At 32.5% G+C, this 21,711-nt stretch overlaps 1 protein-coding gene across 1 annotated transcript in view; it reads right to left on the bottom strand.

Annotated features, from left to right (window-relative positions):
* Positions 1-20,511, bottom strand: part of LOC129229590 (uncharacterized) — a 57,880-nt gene extending 37,369 nt beyond the window's left edge. The window contains exon 1 of the mRNA XM_054863926.1: positions 20,342-20,511. The gene's annotated coding sequence lies outside the window, so the exon portion shown is untranslated. The remainder of the gene's footprint in view (positions 1-20,341) is intronic.
* Positions 20,512-21,711: the final 1,200 nt, after the last annotated feature.

The following is a 21,711-nucleotide window of genomic DNA, read 5'->3' as shown; positions in this document are numbered from 1 at the left end:
ATCAATAAGCGAATTAAAATTGCGCTCTACGCTTGCTATCAACCATATCGTTGCCAATACACGTGAGTAAAATTGCGAATTAAATGTTTTGCTCTGTCAATGGCAACACTGAATGGCATTTCATCATTTGTGAATTCATCTGACTGAAGCGTAAACAATGAAAGCGCACCGCGGTTTAAGATTTTTTTTTTAATTTTAAATTTAAACGAATTATTTAAAAAATGGTCAGATCCTAAGTTTTTAAGTATGCTCTTTCAGAAAAAATGACTTTTAAAATTTTGGAAACGACCCCATTGAATACCTAAATTGCAAGGAAGAAGTGAACGAAGGTGGAGGGGAATGCCAAAAATTTTTGCCAGGCAAAAATCTTTTGGCAGGGAAACTATTTAAACAACTTGGCAATAAAATGAATAAATAAGCAAATAAAATGTGTCTCAAAATTCTCAAGCAAGCAAATCATTGATTTCAAGTAAACGCAGAAGATAAATTTTAAGCAAACAACTTTGAAATCTTTTTTCTTCCAGAAAAAAAGGTTTCAATGGGGGTCGTTTCCAATATTTTAAAAGTATTTTTTCTGAAAGAACATGCTTAAAAACATAGGATCTAACCATTTTTTAAATAATTACTTTAAGTTTAATATTTAAAAAAAAATATTGAAATCTGTGCGCTTTCATTTTTTACATTTCATGCTGATAACATCACAAATGATGAAATGCCATTATGCGTTGCGATTCACAGAGCAAAATATTTAATTCGCATTTTTACTCACGTGAATTGGCAACGATATGGTTGATAGCAAGCGTAGAGCGCAATTTTAATTCGCTTTTTGGTTATCATAACGAGGAAACGCGGTACAAAGATGTGCCAAAAAGCATCATTTGTGATGTCATCTAGACCACGCCTTGTTTGAAAAATTGAACATTTTGAAAAATTAATTAAAAAATAACTGCTGGGAAAATGAAAGAATTTTCTGGGTCCATGTTTTTTTTTTTTTTTTTTTGCTTATTTTATCAATTTCAGTGACTAAAAGTACTACTTTTGACTGAAGGAAACAACCCCATTGAGGAGAATAATAAGGAAGGACTAGTGTTTAGCTTTTCATGGTGTTTTTAATTAGGAAAATCGTCACTAATAAGCGTTCCAGAAAAAAAAAACACTGGTCATTTACCTGTCGACTATCGGCTTTGAAAAGTTTTAATGACATCGGTTATGTCGTGTTTTCAAATACATCATGCTTTATCATTGTACTAGCTGCGTTACCACGGTCTACTTTGAAAATAAAAATTGTGTTAAGTGATGTATATTCAACAATCAGGCTTAAATAAACGAAAAAAAAAAACATCATGCAAAATTTCCCTTCCAAACAGTAGCGAGTAGCTACAGATATAAAAATACTTTTAAGAAAATAAAATGAGAAAGGTGGATTTACAAAACGTAACCATGGAAACACAAAACAAAATAAGTTTAAGAGAAAGATGGAAAGAAACAATGGATTCAAAAACCGTATACGCGGAAACACGAAAATAAAATGGTCAGCAACTTGAATGCAGATGGGATTTTTCGAACTTGATTTAAAAAGGCTTGTAACTTTTTTTCCGTTGGAGATAGAAGCTTAGTTTTTTCGACTATAGGTCGGGATAGATCTTCAGTAAAAAATATCCTTCTATCGAATGGTGTCAAAAAGAAAACTGCGGAGCAATTCATTCACTTTTATTTGATAGATTTAATGAAGAAAGTAGTACCTAAATGTCAGCTAAACCTAAAAAAAATTCGAAGTAAAAAAGCAAATAACTCCCGCCGTAAGTATGTTTGGGCATTGAAACAAAGTGCGTAGAACGCGGGAAGTTCTACTCTTTCCAACGATATATAGGGTAACCAATAAAGTTCTTGCCGTTTTTAATGATGGAACAAAAAATGGCTTACAGAAAGTAGGGTCTATTGTTAGTCCTCAAACTAACTTCCATCGGTATCAAGAACCTTCTGCCTCAGTCTCTAGCTGCGAAATCCCCTTGTGGTAAAATTCGAGGATCTTGGATGCAAAAAAGTCTGTGATTGCTTTCCGCAGTACAACTTCATTTGTGAAGGATTTCCCCCAAAGATGATTGTCCAGGGAGTGAAAGATGTGGTAATCTGTTGGCGCAAGGTCAGGTGAATACGGAGGATTGCACAAATTCTCCCAACCAAGTTGCCGAATAGTACCCATGGTCACCCGTGCCACATGTGAACGCACGTTATTATGCAGGAAGAGTACTCTCTTGCGATTCACTTGTGATAGCTCCTTCATTTGTAATGCCTGTTGCACACGTTTCAATTGCTGTGTTTACAGGACAGCAGTGATGGTTTGGGACGCTGGAAGCAGTTCATAGGGAACCACTTGGCGAGTAGTCCACCAGACACAAAGCATGGTCTTACGTGGGTGCATAGGTGGCCTTGTGGTGTAAGGGGCAGCGTCCTTTGTGAACAACCAATGTTTGAAACGCTTGGGAGTGTCATACAGGACCCACTTTTCAAAAAACTCTGGTTTTAATTCTCGCATAATACATGGACACACAGAGAAACAAAAGGCAGATGCTTTCTTTCTCCCCTCCCCTTTTTCTTATTCTCTCTCTCTCTCTCTTTTTAAACACCGATAGACCGTTGTTTCAGCATAAACTTCAAAGTAGTCAAGTGCTAGGCAAGTTTTCTTGATTTCAGACAAAAATAGTTAACGGTTGTTGAACTTTATTCTTACCCGTTCTTCTAAACACAAGGTGTCTTTAATGCAACGTAACCCTTTTAGAGATTTGCGGTATGCTGAGTTAGTAATTGCCTACTCTTATGTGGACTCTAGCCAAATCACGGAGTTAAGCGAAAAAAGTTCAATATCCTATCTCTTATGTCAATTTTGTTATGATAGATTAGATAATAAGTTCTACACCTTCCGTATACCAAATTTGTTGCTACATTTACGTCGAAAACTTAGTCCCAAACTAATTGCTGCAATCGAATACTTTATGCATTAACTATTGAAGCAGATGATTTTATAATTTTACTAAAAAGTTTTTCAGAGATTTCAAAGTGAATTGTTATCAGTCGAAAACATTTTTTTGCAGATGAAGTTTAATTGTTTCATCAAAAACTTGAAACTGTCTTGCAAGTTCACTACGTGTTAGGCTACTGTCCTCATTGATGGCCGACTCTAGGGCTTCATCATCCAAGGCTGGTGGTCGTCCACTACAAAGAGACAAATCTCCAGATCTGAATTTTTGGAATCAATGCCTTACTGTACGTTCATTTACAGCACTATCCCCAAATGCTGGACATATTTGATGAGTTTCATTTTGAAATCATAAAGCAAAAACACCGAATCAGCTCCTTTGACACTTCCACTTTGCTACTCTAATGCATGGATGCCGATAGAGCTAACCCCGCCCGACAGGTGTTTAAAACACGTGATACACTAATTTGCATACCTGACAGCTGTTTAAACAACGTGAAACACTAATTTGCTTACCATATGATCACTTATTCAAATGACAAAGTAAAAACGGCAAGAACTTTACTGGTTACCTTATATAATATTAATATGCTCAAGTAATTTTTCACCACCATACTCAGGAACTAATGTGAACATTGAGCCTAAATTGGAATAAAAAAAGAACTGCTTATCGAATATTTTTCGAATCGGGCTGCAAACCTTTTCCGGACTTGAAGAAATAAACTGAAAACTTCAGCGAACTCGGTCGCGTAGTTCTCGAGTTTTCATGTTCAAACACACAGACGCTTTTTGGAGACTTCATTTTATCGATGCAAAAATGTCAGGATTTTAAGATAGACCAAAAAGGTAATTTTTTCAAATCAAACTGAGAAATTTTACTCAGTGCGTTCTTGTTCGTATCACTGTTTTTAGGTGAAAAGCTAAGAAAATAGCCAAAAATAGCAGCGCGATAAACTCAGATACATTTGATACCATAAATCAGTGGTTTCCAAACGTTTGGCACCTGCGCCCCATTTTTCGTACAAAAATTGCTTACCTCCCTCGAGGCCCGCATTTCAAATTTTTTCATGGTCAAAAGGAAAGAGCTTAATGAAAATTACACCGAAAGAAACAAAAAAAAAAAAAAAGAAAAGAAAAAGAACACGCCCTCACATGGATTTCTCACAACCAGGGGGGGGGGGATTCTCCCCCCTGGTCCCTTAAATGAAGCGGCTGCCTCCTACCTTTTCGTAATAATCTGATTTCATAAATTCTATTACTCCGTGTTGATCATTAACAACGTAATTCTCTTTTCTGATTCATATGTAATTATTTATCCCTTTTATAAGCGCGCCAGTCTTTTACGCTCTCCTGCAAAGTAGTGAAGTGTGACTTACGGTAAGTCTGACTTGAATATTCTGTAACGCAGAATATTGCTTTAATTTTTAGTTTCTAATTCTTTTGGTTGTTACTGGGTACAAATAATCGTGTTTATAATTATGCTAATCCGCATCGATCCTGTACATGTATAGGCATCCCTCGTATAACACGTTACTTGTTCTACACGGTTTCGATAGTACACGGAACACAATTTGCGCTTTTTTCTCACGCATTCGATAGCGTACGGTATAAAAACTAAATTCAACATTGCACGGTTTTGATATAACACGATTTAAGAAAAAATAAATATCATTTTTCCATCAATTTACTGTTAAAAAACATAGAAAATATTCTTGAGCTAAATTTTATAAACAATAAATTAAAAAAAAATTTAGGAATAGAATAATTCTATTCATTTTATTTTTTTGTTGTTTATTGCTCTGACAAACTTTATTGCTGCAGAAGTTCCCTAATTTCTCTCCTTGATGATATGCGTTCTGTTCTTTGCAAATGAAGATGATAAAGTTTTTTTTTCTTTTTTTTTCTTATCTTATTTTTTTATTTATATATGTATTTATTTTTATTTATTATTTTTTTAAAATAAAAGTGAATAGCGTGTTTTACATGTTTTATTGGAACGAAGTTTTAACTACCATCGAACTTTACACTTTAAGTCTTGATTTCGATATAACACGATACACATTGCCTTGATTTACATTATTTTAAAGTTTCGAATAACACGGTTTCGCTAAAACGCGGTACACTTTCCTCTGTTTTATGTTTTGTAAATACATCAAAATAAAATAATACTTTAAACAAAAAAATAAAAACGTCTCAAATAACACTTTTTCGATATAGCACGGCAGAAATTAACCGTGTTATGCGAGGGACGTTTACTATAGTAATTAATCGGTCAAAAATTAGAAAAGAACAACATTGTAAAGATAAAATGTTTTCAAGTGGAAGAAGACGTTTTGTTCTCACTGTTTGTTTTTGCACAAAAGTTACTTTTTAAATGGTCATACTTCAGCACAAAGAGCCATTATTTTAACGTTTAAATGCTTCAAAACTTGTTTGCTCTCCTTCTTCCCATTTTTTTTTTACCCGAAGTTACCATACAGCTCATATTAAGATGAATCTATTAAATAAAACAGATAGCGTGGGAAAACAAGAAAAATGAAAGACAATTACAAAACGGGAATGGGATTGTTACCGAAATGTTAAAAGTATTTTTTTATGAAAGAGCATGCTTAAAAGCATAGGGTCTGACCATTTTTTAAATAATTTGCTAAGTTTAATATTGAAAATAATTACTTTAATCGGTACGCTATCATTGTTTACGCTTCTGCCAATGACATCACAAATGATGAAATGCTATTCACTGATGCCATTTGCAGATCACAATATTTTATTCGCATCTTTACTCACGTGTACTGGCAACGATAGGGTTGATAGCAAGCGTAGAGCGCAATATTTGATTTATTTTCTGATCATCATACCGTGGAAACGCGGTAGACCGATGCGCCAAAGTGCATCATTTCTGACGTCATAAGGATCACGCCTTCTTTTCAAAATTGGAAATTTCAAAAAAATTAATTAAAAATTAAGCTTTGGGAAGAGGAAATTTTTATCTCGCTCCATGTTATTACTGTTATTTTATTTATTTTTTATTTATTTTTTTGCTTTTTCTATTAATTTCAGTGACTAAAAGTAGTACTTTTGATTGAAGGAAACAAAACCATTGTGTTGTTATCTTTACTACATGCTTATTTTATAAAAACGAAGCTACCAACTGTTTTTGAAAACCTATTTCTGGCTATTTATCTCCGAATTACAGCAAACGTTCGAATAACACCTAATGAAAAGGATTGGTTGTTGTGACAGGTGCCAGAATATAGTTTTCGGTTAGAAACATTGACTATAACAAGGGCCGTTGGTTGACACCTTTGTTTTAGTATGATAAATAGTGAATCGCGAAAAATTTTTCCAGTGCGTCACCTCTCCACTTTCCCACATAAAAGAGAAGGTCTTGCAACAGTATGCTTGCAACCATTCGGGGGAGAACTGGAGGAGTTTTACTTTCTTTTTTTCTCTCTCTCTTTCTCCGCTCTCCCATCGCGATGCAAGTAATCAAGATAGTAAGAGAGAAAATATCGATGAAAATTAAAATTGCATGACCGTGATTCGCAGTTAAAATCACTCCATTTTTACAAACTGAAGAAGAAAATGAAAAACTGAAAAAATCCACCCTCAACCCCAACGGGATCAATGACCGATTCCGGTCATCTGACCATTGATAGAAAAAAGATAATGTTCATAATCCATTATTTTGATTTCCGCATTTGTTAGCAAAAAACTCTGGTTTTAATTCTCGCATAATACATGGACACGCAGAGAAACAAAAGGCAGATGCTTTCTTTCTCCCCTCCCCTTTTTCTTATTCTCTCTCTCTCTCTCTTTTTAAACACCGATAGACCGTTGTTTCAGCATAAACTTCAAAGTAGTCAAGTGCTAGGCAAGTTTTCTTGATTTCAGACAGAAATAGTTAACGGTTGTTGAACTTTATTCTTACCCGTTCTTCTAAACACAATGTGTCTTTAATGCAACGTAACCCTTTTAGAGATTTGCGGTATGCTGAGTTAGTAATTGCCTACTCTTATGTGGACTCTAGCCAAATCACGGAGTTAAGCGAAAAAAGTTCAATATCCTATCTCTTATGTCAATTTTGTTATGATAGATTAGATAATAAGTTCTACACCTTCCGTATACCAAATTTGTTGCTACATTTACGTCGAAAACTTAGTCCCAAACTAATTGCTGCAATCGAATACTTTATGCATTAACTATTGAAGCAGATGATTTTATAATTTTACTAAAAAGTTTTTCAGAGATTTCAAAGTGAATTGTTATCAGTCGAAAACATTTACTTCCTCCTTAAATCAGTACCAAATTAGTTTCAAAAATCCAAATTTCATACAGTCTTAAGCCACGCCCCATTTTGCAAGGACTCTTCCACCAGAAATCGCATAAAACTATCATTTTAACTCCCGACACACAAAGGAAGGGGGGTTTAATTTTGACGTGTCCGCGTATATGTGTGTCTGTCTGTCGCACTCTAGCGCCTAAAGGGATGGACCGATTTTGAAAAAAAAAAAATTGTTCGAAAGGAGAGTTGATCGAGAGTGTTCTTAGCTTGGTTGCATGTTTAGATGATATTAATTAACGAAGACATTAATTAAAACCACTAAAAGATTTTTCGCAATTTTTGCAGTGAAAACATAGTTAAAAATTTTAAAATTTAATAATAAAATAAACAGAATTTTTTTCCACGTCTGATAGGATGTGTTTGGAACCTCTATGTTTCTTAGAATTCGAACTATAACGTTTTTTAAAAGCAGATTTTGATAACAGCTAAGCCTTTATTCACGCGATTGATAACCGAATTCATTGCTGACCAACAAAGAAATTAAAAGCAATGATTGAAAATTTTTTATCTGTTGCCAGTTTCTACTTAATAGTAAATAAAATACTTGACATTGGTTTTTAATAATATAGAGGCTTTTAAAAAGACTTTCAATCTTCCCTCTTGATTCTACAGTTGCGACTCAGATGGGGGACGGGGGGTTAAAATTTTTAATTTTATCGTTGCTTGTCATTGTATCAACTATCGACATACAAAGGAAGGGGGCTATAAGTTTGACGTGTCTGTGTATCTATGTATCTGTGTATCTGTCTGTGGCACCGTAGCACCTTAACGGATGCGCCGACTTTGAAAAAATAATTTTTGTTCGAAAGGAGAGTTGATCGAGAGTGCTCTTAGCTAAGTTGCGCCTTCGGATGACATTATTTAACGATGATATTAATTAAAAACCTCTAAAAGGGTTTTCGCGATATTTGCATTGAAAACATTTTCAAATTTTTAAAAATTTAGTACCAAAATAAAGAATAATTTTTTCTGCGTCTGATAGAATGTGTTCGGAACTTCCATGTTGTATAGAATTCAAACTATAACGTTTTTTTAAAGCAGGTTTTTAGTGCAGCTAAACCTTTATTCATGCGATTGGTAGCCGAATTCACTGTTGGCCGACAAGGAAAGGAAACGCAGTGATTTAAAATTTTTATCTGTTGCCAATTTCTATTTATTAACAAATAAAGTACTTGTAATTTATTTTTAATTGCATAAGGCTTTTAATTGGCAACTCCAATAAACTATAGGGGGCGCTACAGCCAGTCTAATGGTGGACGATAAAGGTAAAACAAACAAATGCCGTAACTTATAACTTACTTCGAAGCTTAGTGATTAACAGTAATTTTTTGTCGTATTTGTGGGAAGCTTTGTTTCCTATTCCTTTGAAATTACATTACATCACAAACTGTTTGAAGCCTGTTATTTCCTCAAAAGAAAACACGTGGAATGGAATGTTTGACCTTTTTCAGTTGTATCGTTAATCACCGCAAGGTAGCGTATTCTAGCTCTGTAGTTGCGAAAAGAATTTTCAATTTTTCCTCTTGATTCTACATTTGCTACTCAGTCGGGAGTGTTTAAAATTTTAAATTTTATTGTTAACCTCCGACACACAAGGGAAGGGGGTTATAAGTTTGACGTTTCTGTGTGTGTGTATCTGTTTGTGGCACTCTAGCGCCTACACGGATGGACTGATTAAAAAAAAAATTGTTCGAAAGGAGAGTTTATCGAGAGTGTTCTTAGCTAAGTTGCGACTTCGGATGACATTAGTTAACGAAGATATTAATTAAAAACCTCTAAAATGTTTTTCGCAATTTTTGCAGTTAATACATATTTAACAATTTAAAAATTCAGTACCAAAATAAAGAGTTTTTTTTTCTGCGTCTGATAGAATGCGTTTGGAACTTCCATATTATATAGAATTCGAATTATAACGCTTTTTAAAGCAGATTTTAAATACGGCTAAGCCTTTATTCAATCGATTACTAACCGAATTCATTGTTGCCGACAAAGAAATTATAAGCAATGATACAAGGAAATTATAAGCAATACAGTGGCTCCCAAACTTTGTTCGTTCACCTACGGCTTTCAATGCAATAGGCCCATATCCATTGGTTAGAATTAATTTTTCGGAATCGGTATTTAATTATAACATCTATGATTAATTTTCAACACAATTGTATGAAAAATTTTAATGAAATATTAAAACTTAATTTTTTAAAAATCAAAAACCAAAAAGTGCTGGAAATTTTACCTCACAAAAGTCTTCGTACACTTAAAAAAATATCTATTTTTTATTGAATAATCTAACTTTTTATTAAGTTATTATTTAGTAGAATATCATTCAACATCCACCACAGCTTTTGAACGTCTGCGAATAGATTTCAACGTTTTTTTTTTCTCTCTCTCTCTTTTTTTGTGTAATTTCTGAGTAATTGTTCAACCACACTTCTAGTCTTACTGTTTCTAGCTCTCTTTTCGTTTCAAAGCCGCATTTTCGTAATCTACCCTCCAGATATCTCTAAATATGTTACTTTAGGTTCAAATCTGGCGATTGAGGGGATATGTTCTAAACTTTTTAGGACAATTTTCGTGGCACTAAAAGCAAACGTTGAAAATCGTGTGCTTTTTATTGTTATTTTGATAAAAAACAAAGTTGTTTCCGATAATCAAATTTTTGGCTAAGAGTTTAAAATAGTTTTTTAAAATAATTATATAAACAGCATGATTCATTATTTCATCAAAACATTTCAAACTACGAAGTCCTGATACTCACATGTACCCTCACAAGAACACCTTCACCGTCCTGATTGACTGATCCAACTAAGTTCTTAAGATTACGTTCCGCATTTTTTCTTCTATTAACAATTATACAAAAAATTAACCAAAAATGTTGAATTTATTTTTATCTCTAAGTAAGACTTTATTCTAAATCGCTTCGAGCTTATTTATTATTGATTTTGCGACGGAAAGCGTAAGCTTTCTGTTTTTCGCACGAACAGGAAAATTTCTGCGGGAAGGGATCTCATTTAATCCAGCTAATCAGAGAACTTTGCGAACAATATTAGGTGAATATTAAACGTAAAATCTTTCATCAAATTCTTCAGAAACTCTTATAGTACTTAAATGTGTCTTTTTCATGATTTTTTTCATGATTTTTTTAACTGTAAGTCTCCTATCACGCTTTATTAACTTTGCCAAGTGACCTTTTTTCAGCTTGTTTTCGATCCGATTCTTTTCTTTAAAGCATTTTATCAAACACTTTACTACAGAATGGAAAAAATTAACTAATTTAGAGACATTTTACACCAATTTACCGCTACTGCGAGGAAAAAATTCAAAATTCGAATGGTGTTTGTTGTTTTATGCGAATACCAGCCATTTCGAAGTAATAAGTGAAATATTAGAAAATAAAAAAACAAGAAATTAACGCCAAATGACTTCGAAGGGTCAGCACAATGCAAAAATAATAAAAAAGTGACATATGATAGTTTAATCATGAATTTATTCGAAAATATTTGTGTGTACGATGACTTTTGTGGCGTGTTATTTCTCTAAATCTTCGTTTTTTGACCCATTTCAAAAAGAAGATCCGCTAATATTTTGAAAAAAAAAAAAAAAAAACTACTAAGTTTCATTTAGAATGACGTAGGAATGATGTAAAAAAATATTGGACTTCATATTCGAATTCAGTTTCGCATTATTTTGGTTTTGCTAAAAAATTTCAAAGTGTACGAAACACTTTTGGGAGCCACTGTATTTTTTATTTAAATTGTTTTCAATTAAACTTATTAGACATACATTGTTAAAATTACCTACCCGCTTTGGGCTAACTTGAAGTTTAATACAATCTGATGACTTTCCCTTCATTAAAACGACAGTCCTGTTCTGCTTGTCTATTAAAAGGTTACCAGTCAGTAATTATTAATCTGGTGCAATCAAACCTATGCAACTGCCTTTTTTTTCAATTTATAGTTTTCAAAATGGCTGCAATTCAATTCGAAAATAAATTGTATCAACTGCACACAAAGCAATTAATTGTTTTACAGCCAAAACGCCCAAAACAATTTGTACCAGAATAATGGATTCAATTCTAGAAAAATATTCATGCATTTGTTTTCAGTAAAATATATGATTTCGACGACAAAATGACTACCCGTCTTAGCAAAAACACGTCGCAATCTAACTCTTTAAAACTCAAGATAAGCCTCATTTTAGAAAATGAAAATATTACCTCCTGTCTTCATGAAAACGTGTCGTAAAGTAGCTCTTTAAAAACCAAGATAAGCCTTGTTTTAAAATACGAAATCAAATAAAAATGAAGAATTGGTGGGTGTTGTAATTCGCAACTCCAACAAACTATAGGGGGCGCTGCAATAACTGTCTAATGGCGGATGAAAAAACTAAAACAAACGCACGCTGTAACGTATAAATTGCTTCTAAACTTAGGAAATGAGAGAAATTTTTGTTCGCATGTATGATTTTTTGTTCTTTATTCATTTGAAAAGATTTTTCAAAGTCTTTTGGTTATTCTGACCCATGTAGAAAGAGATTAGAAACCAAAAAGTATTACGAAAGTAAACAATTAATGCAGAACACACAGTAAGTTGTTCTGAAGCAGCCATTTTCACGATGTTGAATTCGGAATTCACAAATTTTTGGTTCGCTTCGAAAGCATTTTCATTTTGTACCATTTTTTCCATACATTAGTACATTTTATGTCTCCAGTTTCGTGACATTTCCGGCATTTGTTGACATTTTTGTGACATTTCCGGCATTTTTTGACATTTTTGTCACATAGTGCACATACGTGACAGACTGTCAAGAGTAACATTTAACACTAGATAATTTATTTCTATGACTATATGATTGGATATCAAAAGAAATCATCATGCATTTAATTCATTCGTCATGGAAATGATTTAACTGATATGCAAAATCTTGTCAAGATACATTATTCCTTCACACAATTTTAAAACCATAACCCTATAAACAGATTTTTGGCGAAACTCTTCCACCGATAATGACAGCTTTTGCAAAGCAATAAAGTTAAGTTGGCGCGATATTTTAGCGATAAAAATTCCAAACTTTTTTTTTTATTGTTCAAATTCTTAACGTTCTTTCTGAATTTTTCAATCTGTTCTGCGATAAATATTTTCAAGAAAATTTATTCGCATACTGTCCATTTAAGTTGGATGCTGTAGTAACGAAGGTTATTTAAATCATTTATGTGGAATTAGGTTAAGGAAAGAGTAATTTTTCATCGAATTGAAAAACTGATATTTATTCAAATTCACTCAGAACAAGATAAATAAAATGTGTACTCACAGTTATATCAGATATTTTTGATGTTACGCTGTTGCGGATGACGATTCCAAATGATGAATTACGCAAATAAAAAAATAGACCTAACAAACTGTTTGTTTTGCCCAAAACGAACACGTGGAACGCAATGTTTTAGTTTTTTCGGCAGTTTTTTAAATATCCGCAAGGTAGCGTATTCGAGCTCTGGAGTTGCGAATTATCCCTTGAACTTCGGGTAAAATTTATCCTGTACAATTTTTCAAAAGCCATAACACGCTGTAAAAATCAAACAAATATGATTTTTTTCTGAGATACTCGCTAGTTTATGAATTTCTTTAAAATTGGAAGAATATCTTGGAATTCCTTTTTCTTTTGGATAAAGGGTACCCTATGTTCTATTCTGCGTCCCTGACATTGTGTACACAAAATATCATGATGATCGGTTGAGTAGTTAGGCGTGAAAACGTTAGTAAAAAAAACAGACAAACAAATGAATAAACTCACTTTTGCATTTATAATATTAGTAGGGATTTCAACTATGCACTTTTTTCCCGATGAGGCAATACCTAAATCAATTTATTGATGTAAATATTTAGCTTTCTTATTCTTCTTCTTCTTTTTTTTTTTTTGATGATAAAAATAATTTATTTAAGCACACTTTTTTAAATTATTTTTTTGTTTATTTTCTAAAGTATATTTATTTAGTTGTTTATTAATTATTCTGTGGGGAAAATAAAATCCGAGGCGCTTTATGTTTACCCGGAAGCTTTAACGATTTTTAGCCAACCTTCACATAAAAGTAAAATAAAGCAGAAAAAATCTAGAAAGAAGACAACGTAGTGCATCTTAAAAATATTGCTATAAACAAAGGAAAAAAAGTGAAAAAATAAGTAAAATAAATATATATCGAAAAATTAAAGATTGGAAAGTAAGGTTCTCAGATGGGGAAAATTTGTGCATGTCGGTCTGTCTGCATCTCCACCCTGGTCCACCTCCTCATAACTTTTGAGTAAATAGCCCGATTTGAAAAAAAAAACACTTTTTGTTCGAAATATCTCGGCGAAGGGTATCACATTTCTATGTTTCACTTTTTGGTTTGAACGACTTTTCGTTCAACTTTAAACAGTTCAAATTTTTTCATATACATTAGCGTCTATGGTGAGATTTAAGACGAATTTCATCGGGGGAGAGATGGAGGACATGGGGATAAGGAGATCATGGGGAGATTTAAGACGAAACCAGAACTTAAAAGCGAATGTGCTTCAAAAAAATTTTGTTAGATAAAGCTCTTGATGAAGAACAGGTATAGAAAAAATCTTTTTGGTTTGAACAATTTTTCGATCAGTTTTGAACAGTTCAAAAAACCTTAACATTTGCACCTATGGGGAAACTTATGGCAAATATAGATTCCGAACTCAAAGGAGGATTTGCTTAAAACAAACTTTGTTGGAAAAAATCTCTTGATGAAAAACATGTATAGAAAAGGTTTTTTTTTTTTTAAATATTTAGCCAGGGGTTTTTTTTTTTTTTTTTTTTTTTTGTACAATTTAAATTTTTGCAGCAAGACTCGGAGGGAAAATGACCAACTCCAATTCTTGAAGTCGGTCTCTTTTCTCTTTTATGTATATGTACAACAAGCACAAGCAAAAATAGGTACTGCATTTCACAGGTATTGCAGGGGTGCGCACAAGGAGGGGGGGAGGATAGTTGAGTCATTGCGCAGACTGCGCAATGACTCAACTATCCTGGGGGGGGGGGGGGTATTATTTTTATCGGGGTTTTAATCTCATTTTGGAGCGGTGAGGGCACCGTAGTAGTTGAGAGGGGTACGATATCGCTCTTAATGAAGAGAGGCACCCCTGTGTATTATCGCTTAAGTTTTCAAACATTTCATAAGCAAAAACAATGCTTCAGAAGTACATGAGCTCCAACAGGGGAAAAGAAATGTTTCAAAGTTAAAGATATATTCGAAAAACATTTTCTGGGGACTCTTGTGAAACTTCCGTAGCAATTCAACTCCTCTGTTGTGCGTTAACTCTTCTGCTGTTGGCAATGTATCAATAGTTTTATTTTGTCAACAATGGCAAGTTTTTAAAATATTTTTTAAAAAAATATAGCTTTCATTCTGACATACATATTTTTTTTTCATCCCAGAAGAAGCATATTAGCCATTTTGGAAAAAGTGTGATGAGATGACAGAGTGCATTACATTTTTCTTAAACAGTAAGATCGCTCCTACCTTTTTTTTATTTTAAGCATGGTACTAGGAATACAGTAAAGTCTATTTTCCTATTTCATGATTAAGAGATCAACAAGGAAAATTGTTTTGAATGTTTAATTCGTACCTTTTTCTATTTCTCTTATTTGAACTGCAATTCCTTTTAAGACATTCCTTGATACAACTCAACTTCACTTTAGTATAATTTATAGTAGTTGTTTTATGGTCAATTAGATGCAAGTTTTCAAGAGTAAGATAGATAAATAATAGCATTAAAAGTTACTGAGACGCAGTTTACTTTATTCGGATAGAAAGATTTTTTCAACGTTCGGTCATTTTAAAAATAAATAATTCAATAATTCATTTTAAAAATAAATAATTAAAAAAATTAATCAATAAATTTTTTCTGAACTACCAGTTACCTCCTTCAAGTTGAATTTAATTCGTATTTCAATGGGGTTGTTTCCTTCAGTCAAAAGTAGTACTTTTAGTCACTGAAATTGATAGAATAAGCAAAAAAAAAAAAAAACATGGACCCAGAAAATTCTTTCATTTTCCCAACGGTTATTTTTTAATTAATTTTTTGAAGTGTCCGATTTTTTAAACAAGGCGTGGTCTAGATGACGTCACAAATGATGCTTTTTGGCGCATCTTTGTACCGCGTTTCCACGTTATGATAATCAAGAAGCGAATTAAAATTGCGCTCTACGTTTGCTATCAACCATATCGTTGCCAATACACGTGAGTAAAGATGGGAATTAAATATTTTGCTCTGTGAATGGCAACACAAAATGGCATTTCATCCTTTGTGATGTCATCGGCAAGAAATGTAAACAATAAAAATGACCGATTCAAGTATTTTTTTTAAATATTAAACTTAAACAAATTATTTAAAAAATGGTTAGATCCTATGTTTTTAAGCATGTTCTTTCAGAAAAAAATACTTTTAAAATTTTGGAAACGACCCCATTGTGTTATGCTATGAACATGCATTTTAATTGTTGTGTATCGGTAAAGATTTTTATAAGGCTTTCTTAAGTTTAACGTTTCCATAAAAATAAATTTTAATTTTAAAACAAATTATAACGATCATAAATATAAATTTAATTTCGAATTAATTGAATTCTATGAATAAGCTCATTTAATCATTTCCGTAGAAAGAGTGGTTTGGGGGGTCGAAATCCCCTTCGTTTTAACACGCATTCCCAATTTTAAAGCTGCAGTTTATATACGTGTAAGAACTGTTACGAGTTACTTCCCCTCCACCCAATTTTAATGAACTTGACTTATTAACCCCTGACACAGAAGAAGGAGGTTATAAGTTTGACGTGTCTGTAGGGTGTATCTGTGTAACTGTGTGTCTGTGTATCTGTCTGTGGACCGATTTTGAAAAAAAAAAAATGTTCGGAAGGAGAGTTGATCGAGAGTGTTCTTAGCTAGGTTGCGTCTTCAGGTAACAGTATCTAACGAAGATACTAATTAAAAACCTCTAAAAGGTTTTCATGATTTTTTCAGTGAAAACATATTTCAAAATTAAAAAAAAAGTACCAAAATAAGGAGTATTTTTTCGGCGTCTGATAAAATGTGTTAGGACTTCAATGTAATTTAGAATTCGAATTAAAAAATAATTAATAATAATTTTTAAATTATAAATAATATTAATTTATAAGTTAATCATTACTTTAATTTATAAGTTAATTATTAATTTATAAATAATAACAATTTTTTAAAGTAGATTTTACATACGCATAAGCTTTATTCACGCGATTGGTAACCGACCTCATTGTTGGCCAACAAGGTAATTAAGAGTCATTTTTTTTAAGCTTGGACACTTTTGATAGTTGATGTCTTCGATTTTCGTAAAAATTTCAGGATGTGTTAGTGGTACTATGATAAGAAAAAGTGAAGTTTATTTTTTTTAAAAACTGATTTGTTTGCCCTTGAGTAGAGGTCAAAGTTTAAGAACGTGAGAAAAAAGAGCTTAATATATGATTGCTTTGCTTCAAAACCAATGGGTGTAGCAAGCCAATTTTTTTTATGTGGATACTACTTGATACTAGGTACATGCTAGCCGAAATATTTTGGTCTCTCATTCATGGCTTTGAGGGCAAAGGTCAATTGAAAATGCTATTTTTTAAACTTTTTTTGCCCTGTTTGGGCCCGGATATCTGCTAAAGCCGTGAGTAACCCTCGAAAATAAGTATATACCTAACTACTCACCACAGTATAGTACTAAGAAAAACATGAAATAGCATGGGTTACTCTTTGCTTTAGCAGTTAAACGGTCTCAAAGTCGATGATTTTTTAAAAATAGCCAAGTTTAGACGTCAATAACTCTGATCGCGACGCATCAACAACTTTGGGACACAGCTGTAGTTATAGTCGAAGTGGTCTATTTTAAGGTCCAGGTTAGAAACCCATGGCAACTAATAAACTTTTTTAGTTACACGGTCTCAAAGTTGAAAATTTGATCTATAATTTCAAGTTTTTTTTTCAATTACTCTATGACTGATGAGTTAGTAACTTCGAGAAACAGTTGTAATCATACCCTAAGTGATGTAGTTGATGTAGATGACGTCAAGACAGCGTGATTTTAAATTTTGTTTCGTTATGGTTAACTGTCGTTTATAAGTATTTAAAAATAGTTCTTTATTTTTCTTGAAGCCCAATCTATGTAGTTGAAGAATTAAAAAAACATAAATGCCGCTGTGAACCGTTGCTTTTTCCTTTGATTTTTTAACCTAGAAAAGCATATTTTTGCCCATTAAGGTCATGGTTAGCCTTATCAGCCCAGTGTCCTCACTAGGACACCGGGTGATGGGGTGGAGGATATGATCCTGTCTTGCCTACGCTAAACATATGTCTACGAACTGTGCTGAGTGACCAAAAATCATAAAATGTCAATTTATCAGTGTCTTAAATGTGACAATTGTACTTTCACCTTTCCGCTGAAGGAAATTTGATTTTTTTTACAAGTTTATTGAACGTGTCAAATGTGTTTTAATATGCTATCCTATTGGCAACAGAGAATGGTTTCTTTTCGGAGTTTTTTTTTTTTCAGAGTTGGAGACCAATGTTCCTAGTTTAGCCAATTTGCCTTTCTTTTTTAGAACAGTGTAGGAAAACATAATTGAAAATTATATTTTTTCCATGGAAATATGTTATCTAATGAATGTGCAAAAGTTGGAGTAGTCAATCATAAATGAGGTCACGAACTTAGGATGGCCTTGTTTGGTGCACTAAGCATATTTTTTGTACTTCTCATATGCAACTTAGGGGTAAAGTAAAATATCACACCTGAACAATAGCGGTCCACTAATACAGTGGTTTTTTTTTTCTGTTAAAAAAGAAAAAAAGTAAATCAACACGAAAATAGGTCTCAAACATTTTCTACCTTGATTCTTTGCCCACAATTTTCAGAAAATATTTTATTTGACTAACGAGAAAAAAATTATATTGATTATTTTTTGAAACTTGAATCAATTTTTGTCTACCTTACTTTCAATTGAACATATTTTGTTAAACTATATACAGTTTGTTACTAAACCACGTGTTATGTCTCATTAAAATAGTACAACTATTTGAACACTAGTACTTGTAAACTACTTAAATGAAAAAATAGTTGTTTAACATTAAAAAAAGCAGTACCTTACCTTTACACAATATCTGGCCAACATTCTCTCTGCTAAAAATTTAAAAAAAGCTGGTTGTTGATAGATTTTGTTTTGAATGCTCCGCCTTTCAAAGCTTCGGTTCAGTGTTGTTTGTTTAAAATGGCTACATCAGCCACTACTATCCGGTTTTATAGGTTTTACATATAATTTAATGAAGCCATCTATAAAATAAAGTACGAAACTTTTAAAAAAAATCAGAAATACATTTTGAAAAGGGAGAAAACTCAACACGTGCTATTAACTATATTGAACAAGTAAAAGTTCGAATTAAAAATATATTTTTTTGAAATTTTAAAAGTGTCATGGGTATGAAGCAGATTCTAAAACTACATCACTTGGAGCACAATTACAGCTGTGTCTGAAAGTCTTGTTTTCGTGGATTAGCTTAGTTGAAACTTGACACTTTATGTTAAAATTATCATTTTTGTGAGACCGTTTAATTAAGCAAGATGATTAGATCCCAAAGTTTTCTGGCCTGAGTCTAAAACTATATCACTTTGAATGTAATTACAGATGTTTTTCTAAGTTACTAACTCACCAATCATAGAGTAATTGAAAAAAAAAAAATAAATTATAGCTCAAATTTTCAACTTTGAGGCCGTATAACTAAAAAAGTTTATTAATTGCCATGGGTTTCTAACCTGGACCTTAAAATAGACCACTTGGACTATATCTAAAGCTGTGTCCCAAAGTTGTTGATGCGTCGCGATCAGAGTTATTGACGTCTAAACTTGGCTATTTTTAAAAAATTATCGACTTTGAGACCGTTTAACTACTAAAGCAAAGAGTAACCCATGATATTTCATGTTTTTCTTAGTACTATACTGTGGTGAGTAGTTAGGTATATACTTATTTCCGAGGGTTACTCACGGCTTTAGCAGATATCCGGGCCCAAACAAGGCAAAAAAAGTAAAAAAAATAGCATTTTCAATTGACCTTTGCCCTCAAAGCCATGAATGAGCGACCAAAATATTTCGGCTGGCATGTACCTAGTATCAAGTAGTATCCACATAAAAAAAATTGGCTTGCTACACCCATTGGTTTTGAAGCAAAGCAATCATATATTAAGCTCTTTTTTCTCACGTTCTTAAACTTTGACCTCTACTGAATTGCCAACAAGTCAAATTTGAGAAGAAAGAAGCTACACTTTGTCTTATCACAATACTAGCAACATATTCTGAAAATTTCAGGAAAATCGAAGGTGTCAACTATCAGGCTCCCATTCACTTTGTCCAGCTTTAAAAAAAATGACTCTTAAACACAATGATTTAAAAATTTTACCTGTTTCCAGTTTCTATTTGTTGACAGATAAAATACTTGCAATAGATTTTTAACAGTATAAGGCTTTTAAAAGGATTTTCAATTTTCTCTCTTGATTCTAGAGTTGCGACTCAGTCTTTTTTTTTTATTTTAAATTTTATTTTTAATGAGACATTCTATTGCTCCATATTTTACAAATTTCAGAAGTTTTACTGAAAATTTACTAGTATAACAGTTCAATAAATTAACGTAATAATCATATTAATGTTTTAAATGTAAGAAAATGTACCTTAAAAATTTATGCAGCTTTCAATTTCATATTACGTCATATATTTTTACATAGCGTGTTACAGGAATTATTATTTATTCACTGAAACGATCGAAGTGTAAATTATAATGTTTAAAAGGCATTGTGGCTAACCACTGCCAACAAACAAAGGATTGTTCTAATCAAAGCGAATCATTGTTAGTGGGTATACTTAAAATAGATTCATTCTCTCTTATAAAAGAACTTAATTTCTAACCTCAATGTTCTTTTAAAATTGGACTTAAAAGATAATTCACATAAAAATTTGTTTTCTTACCTAAGTAAATATACTGGTAATCCTACCGGGAAGGTTAAATCGTTCGTAAGCGTCCGTATTCGTGTTGGTTGAATCTTTTAGAATGTTTTTACGCTAAAAGAATCACTGAAACAGTTGGGTTGAGAAAATACCACCTGATCCCAAGGAAACGTAATGTGTGCCGTTTATTTCTGGCATTTCTAACTCTGGAGAACAAGTTGGCGCTGCATCCAGATCTTGGCGACTCGATTTGCTTGCCTTATGCATCAAAAGGAGTAAAAAAAAATCTCTTTTTTTTCCTGCTTTTAACTCTTTGTTTAGATTTTGTTTTCATCCCCACTCATAGTAACGCAGTGGGATGTTACGGCATGTCAGCGTCTGATTTTTCGTTGTTTGGAGACGAGTTAGTGTGTGACTACAAATAACAAAATAACAAATAACTCCAAATAACGAAGCTTCATATAACGAATAATACTGTCGTGGGCAGGTAAACGGCACTATCTACAGAAATGAGTTTTCGTGATATTTAAAGAAACGCGTTTTGGATTTCATACTAACAATAGGGAAAGTTGGCATTAGACTTTTTTTCGCTCTTTTTTTTCAGCGGAAACCAAATAAGCAAGTTTTTTCAGTAACGTACAACAGATTACAAAAATGCAAATAAATAAATATATAAATAAAATAAAATAAAATTTAAATTAAATTAAAAAATAAAGAGAAATAAATTTGCTGTTGCTGCCCTTTTCCTGCCCACGAAAGAATAGTTAAATGAACGACCATATTTCCTTAAATTCCAGACCCTTATGTCGTCAATTCAGGATGTGCCTGAGACTTGAAGTAGGAAATCTAAAGCATGAAAAATTATGAAATGTTTGAAAATTTAAATGTGTATGTTAATAGTTAGAGCAAAATAATCATTTTAACGTAAATTTCCTTTCGTGCAACGATATTTATAACACCTAAAAACCAAACAATCCATTTTTTTTTTTGTAATAATTATCGCAGAAGAAACTTGATAAGTGCGACTTTTTGCAAGTCTCGCTATTTCGGGTGTTTTGCAAGGGGTGCCATCAATGAATCAATGTTAAGATCGAAAAATAGTGTCTGCAAAGACAGTAAAAATGTAGTTGACATTCTTTGTAACGTGAACAATAATATGTAAAGTGAAGTGAAAATATCTTTTCATCAAGCTATAGAAAAAGATTAAAAGGGTATCCTTTATCCCATTCCATATCTTTTCATCAAGCTATAGAAAAAGATTAAAAGGGTATCCTTTATCCCATTCCATATCTTTTCATCAAGCTATAGAAAAATATTAAAAGGGTATCCTTTATCATATTCCATATCGGAACCTTTTTTAAAAAAAATTCTTGAGAAAACTCGCGTAACAG

Source organism: Uloborus diversus, chromosome 9 (genome assembly GCF_026930045.1).
Source record: "Uloborus diversus isolate 005 chromosome 9, Udiv.v.3.1, whole genome shotgun sequence".
NCBI classification, from domain to species: Eukaryota; Metazoa; Arthropoda; class Arachnida; order Araneae; family Uloboridae; genus Uloborus; species Uloborus diversus.
This window is presented reverse-complemented; position numbering and strand designations above follow the sequence as displayed.